This window comes from Mesoplodon bidens, assembly GCF_964165515.1.
Source record: "Mesoplodon bidens genome assembly, chromosome: 3".
Lineage (NCBI taxonomy): Eukaryota > Metazoa > Chordata > Mammalia > Artiodactyla > Ziphiidae > Mesoplodon > Mesoplodon bidens.
Genome location: NC_138178.1, coordinates 84,317,958 through 84,330,727, shown reverse-complemented (window position 1 = coordinate 84,330,727; position 12,770 = coordinate 84,317,958). Strand labels below are relative to the sequence as shown.

The 12,770-nt window shown below is 39.3% G+C and overlaps 1 pseudogene across 1 annotated transcript in view; it reads left to right on the top strand.

Moving 5' to 3' along the window:
• LOC308614831 (ankyrin repeat domain-containing protein 26-like) overlaps positions 1-12,770 on the top strand; it is a 136,214-nt pseudogene that overhangs the window by 14,605 nt on the left and 108,839 nt on the right. Inside the window, exons 5-9 of the transcript XR_014017872.1 lie at positions 541-611; positions 5,752-5,785; positions 8,230-8,299; positions 9,184-9,244; positions 9,334-9,527. The product of XR_014017872.1 is annotated as an ankyrin repeat domain-containing protein 26-like (transcript). The remainder of the gene's footprint in view (positions 1-540; positions 612-5,751; positions 5,786-8,229; positions 8,300-9,183; positions 9,245-9,333; positions 9,528-12,770) is intronic.

Below are 12,770 nucleotides of genomic sequence, written 5' to 3'. Positions count from 1 at the left end.
AAACTGCAACATTAGAATGTTAAACCTATGAAAGGACACACACATTGGGATTTTAATATGATTTTTACAAATTAATTTATATATTATTTATTTTTGGTTGCATTGGGTCTTTGTTGCTGCACGCGGGCTTCCTCTGGTTGTGGTGAGCGGGGGCTACTCTTTGTTGCGGTGCGCGGGCTTCTCATCACGGTGGCTTCTCTTGTTGTGGAGTTCGGGCTCTAGGCGTGTGGGCTTCAGTAGTTGTGGCGCATGGGCTCAGTAGTGGCTCGCGGGCTCTAGAGCTCCGGCTCAGTAGTTGTGGCGCACGGGCTTAGTTGCTCCGCGGCATGTAGGATCTTCCCGGACCAGGGCTCGAACCCGTGTCCCCTGCAATGGCAGGCGGATTCTTAACCGCTGCGCCACCAGGGAAGTCCCACAATCGAAGTTTTGGTAATAGCTCTGACATTGTCTGAAGTGATCAAAGAATTTAATATATTTGTTAATTGTTTTTCATATTAGTATTAAAATAGTAATGTTATTTATCCCATTTTTAATACATAGCAACTGCCAACTGATTTCTGAATATAAAGAAGAAAAGAGACCTAAAACTCCTTCTCAAAATAGCAACCCAGGTAAGACGTCTGATAGTGAATTACTCTTGGTGACCCTACCATAGATAAAGTAAGAGTGAGGAAGCTTTAATAATGAAAAAGCAATGAAAAAAACCAGTGTGTAAACTGCATGTATATTTTTATTTTTTAAATTAATTTCTTAACAGTCTAGTATTCAGAATTGTTTAAGAAGTTAATTGTAGGTAATTTAAAATCAGACAGTGTTGTCTGAAAAGAAATCCACATATTTAATCATGGTCCCTAAAATCCCATATTAAATCTTTGCGTAAATAAGAAAAAAGATTTTTTGGTTAGTACGTTGTATGTTTCCTGTATAATCACATGAATATTAGTTATTGTATAGTGATTAGCCTCACTCAGGCAAGCTGGCCTCCACTTCTCTGAGGAGGATGATATGGGACCTTCCACAACCTAAGAAAAAGTGCCCCACAGGATATAAAGCAGCCTTGAGGTTCAGATCTGGTAACAAAGGAAAAAGGAAAGTCTGCTCTCCCCCGGCAGGAGCATTTGAACCTCTCTGACAGCCTAAAACGTTTCCCATTGACATCTGCTAGCAGAAAAGACAAGTAAGAGCCTCAAAGGGTAACTCATCGTGGAGATCTGGGCTAAGATGTGGGCTCTCCATAAGGTTTTTGAGTGTGTCGGGGAGGGTGTGTGTGGCTAAGGCTAAAAAAGTTACCATCTTTAAGCCTGGGAACTCAACAGTACCTTCCTGGTACTTTAAACAAATGGCAAACAAGAAGAACTGCAAAGCTGAGCCAGTGTGCAGTGTACCAAGAAGAGATTATTTTTGAAAGCTACCTACCGATAGTACAGAAGTCAGAAAAGCAATGCCTGGTAGCGAAGCACTGGTTGTTTTCCATATTATTGTACCAGCGAGGTCTCGCTATTACCAACTTCATTCCTCACAAGTCCAAACAGAGTGAGATAGGCTGACTTCATTAGAACCAGATGTTTTCTTCTGTGTGTTGGATAATTGTCATGACACTATAATTTTGTTAGAACGAGATGCTCTGTTGCCATTAGTTAAAGGATTATCATAGTATTCAAATAGCCCAACTGGAGACTCAGCAAATTCTAATAAAAGCACAAAGATACTTCACATTAAGAAATACACTATTGTGTTCCCTAGATGTGGCACCTAGCGCATTGTACAATCTGTATGAGGACACCTCTAACATAGTAGACCTGTGTCCATCAAAGAACTTCTGTAGGTTGGTTTTACACGTTAGAGGAGATACAGAAATGAAATAGAGCTTTGGTCTTCAAGGTGCTCATAATAGAGTTGTCCCTGGTTAATTTCAGTATTTTTTTAAATGTAATTTTCAAAGAAAATATTCTAATTTATTTGTTAATTTGTCCACTTAACAAATAACTATCAAGTATCTTTTAGGTACTAGGCACTATTCTGATGTCACAGGATGCAAGCATTTAAAAAACGCAGTCCTTGGGCTTCCCTGGTGGCGCAGTGGTTGAGAGTCCACGTGCCGATGCAGGGGACACGGGTTCATGCCCCGGTCCGGGAGGATACCGCATGCCGCGGAGCGGCTGGGCCCGTGAGCCATGGCCGCCGAGCCTGCGCGTCCGGAGCCTGTGTTCCGCAACGGGAGAGGCCACAGCAGTGAGAGGCCCGCATACTGCAACAAAACAAAACAAAACAAAAAAAACACGGTTCTAGGGCTTCCCTGGTGGCGCAGTGCTTGAGAGTCCGCCTGCCGATTCAGGGGACACGGGTTCGTGCCCCGGTCCGGGGAGATCCCACATGCCGCGGAGTGGCTGGGCCCGTGAGCCATGGCCTCTGAGCCTGCGCGTCCAGAGCCTGTGCTCCACAACAAGAGAGGCCACAACAGTGAGAGGCCCGCGTACTGCAAAAAAAAATTAAAACAAAAATTAGAAAAATAATAAAAAACACAGTCCTTGCCCTCTAGGAGCTTGTTATTATAATGATAATTTTTATTATTTAGTATACTTTATTCTGTGCTTACTATGTCCCAGAGCCCACTAGGAGTTTATAAATTGTCTTTATGTATTTTTTTAAGTTGGTGTTTCATATGTGCCAGATATTTTAAGTCCATGGTGAGGAATTAGAGTTTTTAAAAAGTGCGTGGACTTTAAGGTAAGCGTGCAGAGTGAGGAGAAGTTTGCCAGGTAAAGAGGCAGAAGGACAGCGTTTGGCTGGAGGAACGTCTATCAAGATCACATGTTTTGCAGAAAGAACAGCAGTTCACAGGCTGAGATGTACGGGTGGACTTGGCAGGATTAATGAGCAGTTCAGTTTTGCTGGTGCAGAAAGGGTGCTGCGGGGATGGTTGGTAAAGAACACTTGAGGAGGGGCTGGAGAAAAGTAGGGCAGGCACTGAGCTCCACAGCGGGACAAACGGAAGGTCTGCTGGGGACAATCTGAGTCACATACTGCGGGGATCCTCCTCAAGGAATTTGAGTACCAGCCAATGACGAAAAGATATCAGTGGAATTACAAAACCCTTAACTGAGGACTGAGGGTCTTGAGATGGAGGGAAGTAGCAGTATTCCACATAGATCAGTCTCTATTTTTTAAAAAAATATTTATTTATTTATTTATTTTGGCTGCGTCAGGTCTTAGTTGTGGCGTGCAGACCCCTTGTTGCAGTGTGCGGGCTCCTCTCTAGTTGTGGCGTGTGGTAGATCAGTTCCTATATTTGTTCATCTGAGTGTGCTAAATAAAACTCTCATTCAAAATAAAAATTAAAAGGGAAAAACAAAAAAAAGAAAAGTAGGAGAGGATGGTGGTGATGTTGCAAAAAAATTTTTTAATGAAAATTTCAAGGAGGGAGTATCAATTATATCAAGTAAAATTACTGAAAAGAAAGTTGGATTTAACTCTTAAAAGTTCTTTGGTGGTAACCTTTTCATAAGGACAATTTAAGAGTCATAACATCTACTTTTTACATGAGTGGTACTTCTGATATCCAAATATGGAAAAATCATCACATCTACCAAGGTCCTACCTAAGTTTTTGATAACGGCGGCAGCTGCCCACGCAGGGTCAGCAAAAACAGTCTGACCTGGTGAGTACGCTTGCCCCCGTTTTCCCAGAGTTGTCAAAACCTGGGAGTGGGACTTCCCTGGTGGTCTAGTGGTTAAGACTTCTTGCTTCCACTGCAGGGGACATGGGTTTGATCCCTGGGGAACTAAGATCCTGCATGCCGCTCGGTGTGGCCACAAAAACAAAAACAAAACAAAAAACCTGGGAGTCAACTGTGAGGAATTAAATCCTGCTTAGTTGGAGAAAATTAACTGATCTTTTCATTTTCTTTATAGGAACTTTCATACTTTAGAACATATTATCAATCATCAGAATTCTTTGGTTTTTTTCTGGTTGAAATAGGATTGTTGTTTGTTTCAATTACTTTCTGACGTCAGTGTTTCATCTATCCCTTTTATGCCTTTATTCAAATGTGTATAGAAATACAGGCAAATACCAAGAAAAACAGATTTGAGGAAGGTTATTCTGTGAAATAACCTGACTGTAATCACATATAACACATCAACCCAAATAATACAGACTTCATGTAAACAATGCAACTGTTTTTGAGAGGTTCCCCAAACCACACCAGGTTCGGCTCTTCCATAGAACTCCCAGGACTCAACATGTGGTTGTACTCATGCTTGTGATTTATTACAGTGAAGGAATACCAAGCAAACTCAGCAAAGGGAAAAGGCACACGGTGCGAAGTCTGAAGGAAACCATGCGCAAGCTTGCAGGTGTCCTCTCCCTGTGGAGTTACTGCATGTGCTTCATTCCCCCAGCATCAGATTATGACAACACATGTGAAATGTTGTCCAGCAGTACCAGAGTCTCTCCCTCCCTCCTTCCCTCCCTCTCTTTTTTTGTTCATCAGCTTAAGAAACAATGACATATGACTTACAAGCTGAAAAAGCATGATTTCTATAATCATTTGCCACATAATGGGAAGGGTTGAGAAAAATGACATCCCTCACTACTACACAGCACTAACTGTTTGGACCATGCTGCTCTATGTGATGGTGGGTCCAGATAGACTCTCGAGCAATGGAAGGAGACAGTCTCAAGAGATTATACTTTTAAAATGTATATATATTGAAAACTTAAAAAAAATTCAACTTCTCCATCCTCACCATCCAGTTGACCCCATTTGCCCTCCCCCGCCTCCCTTTCAGGAGATTATCCTTTATAAAACTGGAATTACAAAGTCTTTCATGCTTATCTTGCAATTGGAAATAGGGCCAGAAAGAGTTTGTTTCCTGTGTTTTGCCATGCTCTAAAGTACAGCGCCTGTAGACCAGGCTTCCTTGTGACAGGGCGTTTTCACCCTGAACTGAAGAGCCGGAGAAGTTGTTACGTGATGGCAAACTACATGTATTCTGTACGCACTGCTCTGAGTGATGGAAGTCCAGAAATATCATGCTATTTAAGTTTGCTATTGTCAGTTTATGGTACTGATTCTACTAATGATACCATTTTCTGTCAGTCTCACAGTTTGGTTAGGATTATGGTCATTGTAAACAGCACTTCACTTTTAGGTAACAAATTTTGATAAATACTGTTCTTTTTTTTTGCATATGATAAATGTAAAGGAGGGGAAATGGCTCTCATGCATAATTGCCTAGCAGTGGTATAATCAGCATTCACTCTAGTATACTGTCCAGGTGTGATTCCAAAGGAATACTTTTTTTAAATTAATTAATTAATTAATTTTATTTTTGGCTGCGTTGAGTCTTCGTTGCTGCACGCAGGCTTTCTCTAGTTGCGGGAGTGGGGGCTACCCTTTTTTGCGTCACGCGGGCTTCTCATCGTGGTGGCTTCTGTTGCGGAGCACAGGCTCTAGGCGTGCAGGCTTCAGTAGCTGCAGCACGCGGGCTCAGTAGTTGTGGCTCGTGGGCTCTAGAGCTCAGGCTCAGTAGTGTGGCACACGAGCTTAGTTGCTCTGCAGCATGTGGGATCTTCCCGGACCAGGGCTCGAACACGTGTCTCCTGCATTGGCAGGCAGATTCTCAACCACTGCGCCCCCAGGGAAGCCCACAGAGGGATACTTTTTAACAAAGCATCAGTCTTACACTTTTAATATTCTGTATTTTTCTATTGTTGATTTAAAATGTGTTTTACTTTTTCCTTTAACAGTGGTTAAGAATTCTGAAGAAGAGTCTTTAAGCAGGTAGGATTTTATGGATTTTTAAAACTTGTATGTTTAACTAAGGGAACATGGAGAAAAGAAACTAATGTTTGTTGAGTGTTCTACTCTGGGTTAGACACTGTATTATGTGCTTAAATTTGTTACATCATAGAGTCATCACAATCGCTTTACAAAGTAGCTGTGCTATATAGCTTACTTTAATTAATTAGGCAGCTGTGGTTTGGAGGGCTTGGTTAATTGACCCATGATTCCATAGACAACAAGTTGCTGACCTGTGATGTGACGGTCAGCCTCAGATCCACTCTCATGTCCTTCAGCAGAGATTGATAAGTACCCGTGTAGCACTGGGGTCAAGATACAGACCCAAATCAGATCAACTCAGAAAGTCAATTTTAGTTATGTACTAACTCTGATTTAGAGTTTTCCTAAGAAGCCTGGTTAGTCCAAGCCTTTGTCCTGATATATTTGACAATTGCAGTGGTAACTAGTATCTTGTATTTACCATTAAGGTGTTATGGCAGATCTCAGGTAGCTGAGGCCTCAGAACCATAGGGTTTTATACAAGCAAGACCTCATTAGGCAGGTCTCCTTAGATATAACGATGTCTACTCTCCTTAAGGTAAATTATTTTCTATAAGAGAAGAGTATCTGCCTATAGACCATGTTATGTTAATTAAATTCAACATCTACATAGAGCATCTGTCTAGTTGATTTCTCTACTTACTGCCTTCCCAGTCTGGTTTTGGTTTTCCCTTCAGGGTAGTACCCTTGCCTGGTTCTCTGAAGTTTTTTTTTTTTTCCTAGAGTCTTTTTTCTTTTCTTTTTTTTTTAAAAAATAAATACATTTGTTTATTTGTTTATTTTTGGCTGCATTGGGTCTTCGTTGCTGCGCGTGGGCTTTCTCTAGTTGCGGCAAGCAGGGGCTACTCTTCGTTGTGGTGCACGGGCTTCTCATTGCAGTGGCTTCTCTTGTTGCAGAGTGCTCGGGCTTCAGTAGTTGTGGCATGTGGGCTCAGTAGCTGTGGCTCATGGGCTCTAGAACACAGGCTCAATAGTGTGGCGCACAGGCTTAGTTGCTCTGGGGTATGTGGGATCTTCCCAGACCAGGGCTCGAACCCGTGTCCCCTGCATTGGCAGGCGGATTCTTAACTACTGTGCCACCAGGGAAGTCCCGAGCCCATCCTTGATTCAGGAACCATTGCCTTCACAGGCTGAAATCTTAAAGGTTGGAGACTGCCATTGAGCAGGCCTCAGGGGTGAGTCACAGGGGTGATTTGGGAGGGGAGCCTATAGGAAGGAAGATATTTAGGCAGTACATAGGGAAAGAGAGGCACAGCTGCCAGGACTCTGTTTCTACAGTACTGTCTCTGCTTTGGGATCTGAGTGCCTATGAGGGTTTTTAAGAGCTAGCTATTCATGTGGACCTGAATAAGGCAGGACCTGTATAGGAAAACTAAGTAGACTTTATAATTTTTAATGTTTTAATCTCTCTGGGAATGGTTTAACATATAAATTAGACATATAAATTTGTTCTTTGACTTTTGTACATTTAACTTTCAAACATTTCAGGGGAGTCCCTGTACTGTTTTAGAGTAAAGGGAAGGAATGGGGCCTTCTTTTTTTTTTTTAACGCATTTATTTATTTATTTATTTATTTAATTTTTGGCTTCATTGCTGCGCACGGGCTTTCTCTAGTTGCGGTGAGTGGGGGCTACTCTTCGTTGTGGTGCACGGGCTTCACATTGTGGTGGCTTTTCTTGTTGCGGAGCATGGGCTCTAGGCATGCGGGCTTCAGTAGTGGTGGCGTGTGGGCTCAGTAGTTGTGGCTCGCCGGCGCTAGAGTGAAAGCTCAGTAGTTGTAGTGCACGGGCTTAGCTGCTCCGTGGAATGTGGGATCTTCCCAGACCAGGGCTTGAAGCCGTGTCCCCTGCATTGGCAGGTGGATTCTTAACCCCCTGCGCCATCGGGATAGCCCCGGGAGCCTTCTTTAATAAGTGGTTTCCCTGCTGGAGAACCAAGACTGCCATTTTTGATGGACACAGATTACTCTTTGAACCAGGCACGGACAATGGAGAAGGAACAGCATATCCTTCTACTTTGTTTTAGGTCATCAGGTTTGTTCCAGTTCTGGTAAACAAAAGTTATGTTACCCATTAATTGGGTTTTCAGTTCAGGTTTTAGGACTTTTGGTGAAAACAAATTATTCTTAGGCTCTGCCAGTATATTGGCTGTCACCCTTTGTTATGGGAACTAAGAATGGGTCTTAGCTAGATATTTCATAGGTTGGGAGAGATGGAAGCAGAAATAGGTAACTAAAATCTTTTCCAAAACAGAGGCCACATTTTAATGATGTCAGAAAACATCATTTAATATATAGATAACCAACCTTTCACTTGATTTTGTTTGTTTGTTTTCGGTTAAAGAAATGAAGTCACTCATTTTTGTTATATATTTTTGCTCTGAAGCCTTTCCAACAAACCTGGTGTTGATTCATGGCCTACATCAGATGATGAAGACTTAGATTTTGATACTAAGGTAAAGTTCTCTCCTGTGAAATTAGTTTTCCTGCTTTGAATTTAGTTTTGTGTAGTATTAACTTTTAAAGTTTAGCAGTGGTCTACCTCTCATTGTTTTATGTTTGTAGTAGAAAGTTGGTCAGAGCAAACCATTTTATAAAAATATGACTAGTTGAATTTTTTTTTTACTTTGCTAAATACTGAAGGTCGGGGCTGAAGAGGAAATGGGCTGGGAAGTAGATAGTGAGAGGAAAAGTGTATTGGGAAGCACTTTCCCACAAGGGAGGAAATACGAAATTTGGTCAAGGATAAGGATTCTTACTGTGACTTTTCAACCATACTGACGTGATTTATATATACTCATGCTTAAATGAAATCTTTAGTGGATACAGTTACTTACTGTAATAATCATAGAATTTTCCTGGGGCCTTTCAGTTCCAAAACTATGTAGCATATATCATCTAGTTCTTTTTTCTTGGACAATTTTTATTTTGGTATCATAGAGTTGTTAGGAGAGAGCTTTTTTTTTCTCTGTTTCTGTCTTTGGTTCTGCATTAAGCCTAAAATAACAGTCGAAATTATGGAAATTTAGAAATTAAAATTCTGTTGCTCAAAATCCATATTATGAAGGGATTTCGCTGTGTTTTCTGAAGCATTCCATTAAGCGTATATTCAGGGAATTCCCTGGTTGTCCAGTGGTTAGGACTCCACGGTCTCACTGCCAAGGACCCAGGTTCAATCCCTGGTCGGGGAATTAAGATCCCACAAGCGGTGCAGGATCTTATTTCCCCGACCAGGGGTTGAACCCATGCCCACTGCAGTGGAAGCATGGAGTTTTAACCAGTGGATCGCCAGGGAATTCCCAATACTTCTTATTCTTAAAGCTCTTGTTTTCTTCTCTAGAATGTCCTGAAACCAAGCTTAACAAAGCTAATGAGTGCTTTTCAGCAATCCAAGAAAAACAGTAAGTTATTTGAAGACTGTCCTTCTTGTGTTATTCACTGATTTGAAATTACGGATGTTCTCATGTACTCCACCTTGTTTTCACTATAGTAGAAGCAAAATGTGGCATCGTGAGACCAGAAGAGAGAACCTTCTTTGAGCACAATAGTTCTGATAGTGGAAATGAAGATGTGGTCAAAACCTTTCCCAAACCATCAATCCAGGGCATCTCTCATCCTGCTTTCCCATCACCTGAACCTCTCCCAAAACCTCTCAAGTCTTTATCAGGCCTTGGTCTCACAAAGGTAAGTTGTTCTGTTTTGTTTTTAACTTTTTTTTTCTGTGCTTTTTCACATACCAGCCCCCTGATTCTTACAGTGATGAAAAGGATCCCTTACAGAAATGGAATTCCTCAAGATCATGATAGAAAACAGTGTAATAACAAGAGCAATATATGTGCAGGATTGAGATTTATGAACGTTGGTGGCAGTAAACCATTCTGAAGTATGCCATTATGAAAGGAAAGAATGAGAAAGCAACTAGAAAGAACAACTAGATGAGTATGAAGATGGGGAGGGGGATGAAGGGGAATAATTCATATAAGAAGGACAAGATGAATTTAAAGATTGAATGAGGGTCAAGATGAGAGAGATTATTATACAAACAACAGAAATAGTGGGGTTAAGTGAGAGCAGGAACTCTATATTATAAAATATGATAGAAATTATTTCAAATTCAAATTAACAAGAGAAAATCAGGTCATGGGAAAAAATGCTCATACTCTTTTGAATGAAATATAGTTGATTTTTATGAAGAACTGAAAGAGAATTTGATCCTTACCTTTTTTTGGTTGTTGTTGTTTTTTAATTGAAGTGTAATTGATTTACAATACTGCGTTAGTTTCAGGTGTACAGCAAAATGACTTGGTTATACATATATATGTATATATCTATATTCTTTTCAATTCTTTTCCATTATAGTTGATTACAAGGTATTGAATATAGTTCCATGTGGAAGTTAGTTTTAATTTGAAGTTTTTTCCTTTTTAAAAAATTCTCACTTTTAAATTAATAAGGTTATGTCTTATATTTAATCTAGCAAAACCTTTGTTCATAGATAATGCAAGAAGAGCTCTGTTTTAGGCCTTATCAGATTTATTATGAATTAAGAATTTGGGGCCCTTCTGTTTCTTGTGGTTTCTTACTTACTGTTTGGTATATACTTAACTAATTTATCTTACTATTTGGAATCATCTTGGTAGGTGTTTTAGATCTTTTTGAGAATAAACAGAGAGGAAGTAAATAAGTATTTTATCTAGGCTTTCACTAAGATTATAATTTCTAATTGTGTAAATGAGGTTCTTAATTTCAAGTCATTAAATGAGAAAATTTTAAACTGCAACAGTCTTAAAGAAAAAACTATAGAAATCATTTTTTCTGGAGAGATTCTGATTTATCTTTTCCTAGTAATATCTGCACATAATGGGCCCATATACACACATCAAATGAATGAAAGCACAATTTATGATTTTTTTCTAATATAAACTACTTGTTATTATAAAATAATAAGGAAGGAAAAATTACCAGCAGAGTGTACAAAATTATCTTTGCAAGATAATTTTTTACTTTTTAAAATATCTCCAGCAGTAGGTACATTTCATGTTATTCTTGAGAAACTTTATTAACTTCAGTATTTATGGTTAAACTAGCATGTAAATATTTTGTTATACAAGTTAAACTAACATGTAAATTTTTTCATATCTAAAACCCAGGAATCCTGGTTACTTGATTTTTTAGTCCCTTTGTTCTTCCCTCATGTGAATATTGGGTCCTGTTTGTTAATCATAGATGTATCTGAGAACTTTTAAATCTCCAACTTGGATAATCATAGTTTTACTAATTTTTTTTAGTTCTATATCATTTCCCCAATCTTTAACTGCCATTCTATAAGGCGTAGATAGTAAGAGTTATTAGCGTGCTGTTCACAGGTGAATAAGGGAACCATGTGAATTTTAAAATAGGGTTTTATATTTCTTCCATACATCATAGTAGTACTTAAAAATGCCTCATAATTCCATAATCACATAAACATTCTCTTCTACAATTTAAAACTTATCTTTTACGATTAATTTTTGAAAAGGAGTTTTCCTGTAGTCTCTTGAGTTGGTGTTTTATAATTAAATCTTTTCATTAAACTTAAAAATGCTTATTGCTATAATATCCAGGAAATGAATATTTGCGTATATTCATGAAAGAGTATATTTTATATCCTTAAACAAATGTTGCAATATATAATCGAAAAATTGAATCTCATAGTTTTCTTCCCCAGTCTTGTTTATATTTTCAAAAGTTCAGAACTCTGCATAGGTTTGCATCATTTAATTATACCAGGTTAGTATATTTTACAGATATTTATCTTAACATCATATGCTTTTCCTGAATAAGTTTATCTATTACTAATCCAAATGAATTTATCCAAATCTTTCTTCTAAGTCCCCTGGGTGCCTCAAATTTGTTAGGCCCCAAACTGAAGACATTGTCCCTGATGTTTTCCTCTTTCCTGACTCTTTGTAAACTACTCTGTCATCTGTCTTCCCCATCCTAGTAGATAACATCACTGAAATACCAAAGCAGGAAAAATCCTGGACTCCATCCCTCCCTGAAATCACCACATCCTGTTGCTCATCAAGTTCAGTATTTTCTACCTGCTTACCATTTTTCATTTCCTATTACTTTCTCACTTATAATTTTGAAATGCTCTTTTCTAGTTTTGCTCCCCTGATGTTCATCTTTACGTTGCTGCCAGAGTGACCTTTCTAAAATATATTTGTGAAGATGTAACACCTCTACTTATATAGTGGATCCCCATCACATGAAGGAGAAAGTTCATGTTCTAGGAGGACACTTGCTTTTTTTGGTTTGGCTCTGATCCTCCAGTTTTGTCTCTCCATACCATTCCCGGTAACTGTGTTCTAGTTTTCCACGTGACTTGTTATGTTGTTTCATGCCTCGTCCTTTTGCTCAGGCTGCCCTTTCTAGAATCCCCTTCACGTCCCTGCTCTACACTGTGTGTGTCTTTTAAGACACAGACCTGTCTTTGCAGCATTTCCTGAGCTACCCAGATACAGCTGACTCCTCTTTCCTTGTGCCCTTCCTGTACTCTGTTCACATCAATTGTAGAGCTTTTGAATGATACTTTGCTGTTCTTACTTGTTTTCATGTAGCTCTACTTCTCCTGGAATACAGAGCAGAATCGGTCTTCTATTTATATTTCCAGCTTTTCTCCCAGGATAGTGCCGATGATTTGATAGATCCAGTAAATGTTTGTAGTCTTACTGATTGATTGAATGACCAAATGAATGAACATGATGTTTTCTGGAATGAGGTGTTTGTTTTGTTTTGTTTTTATAGGAAGGAGCAACAAATGCAGAAATTGGAGAAAAAGAAAATGATACTGATATTGAAAGCACTCCACAAGAGCAAACAGATCATAACAATTTGACTTCTGTTGATGGAGCTCAGAAAAATAATAGGAGTGGTGAGTTAGTG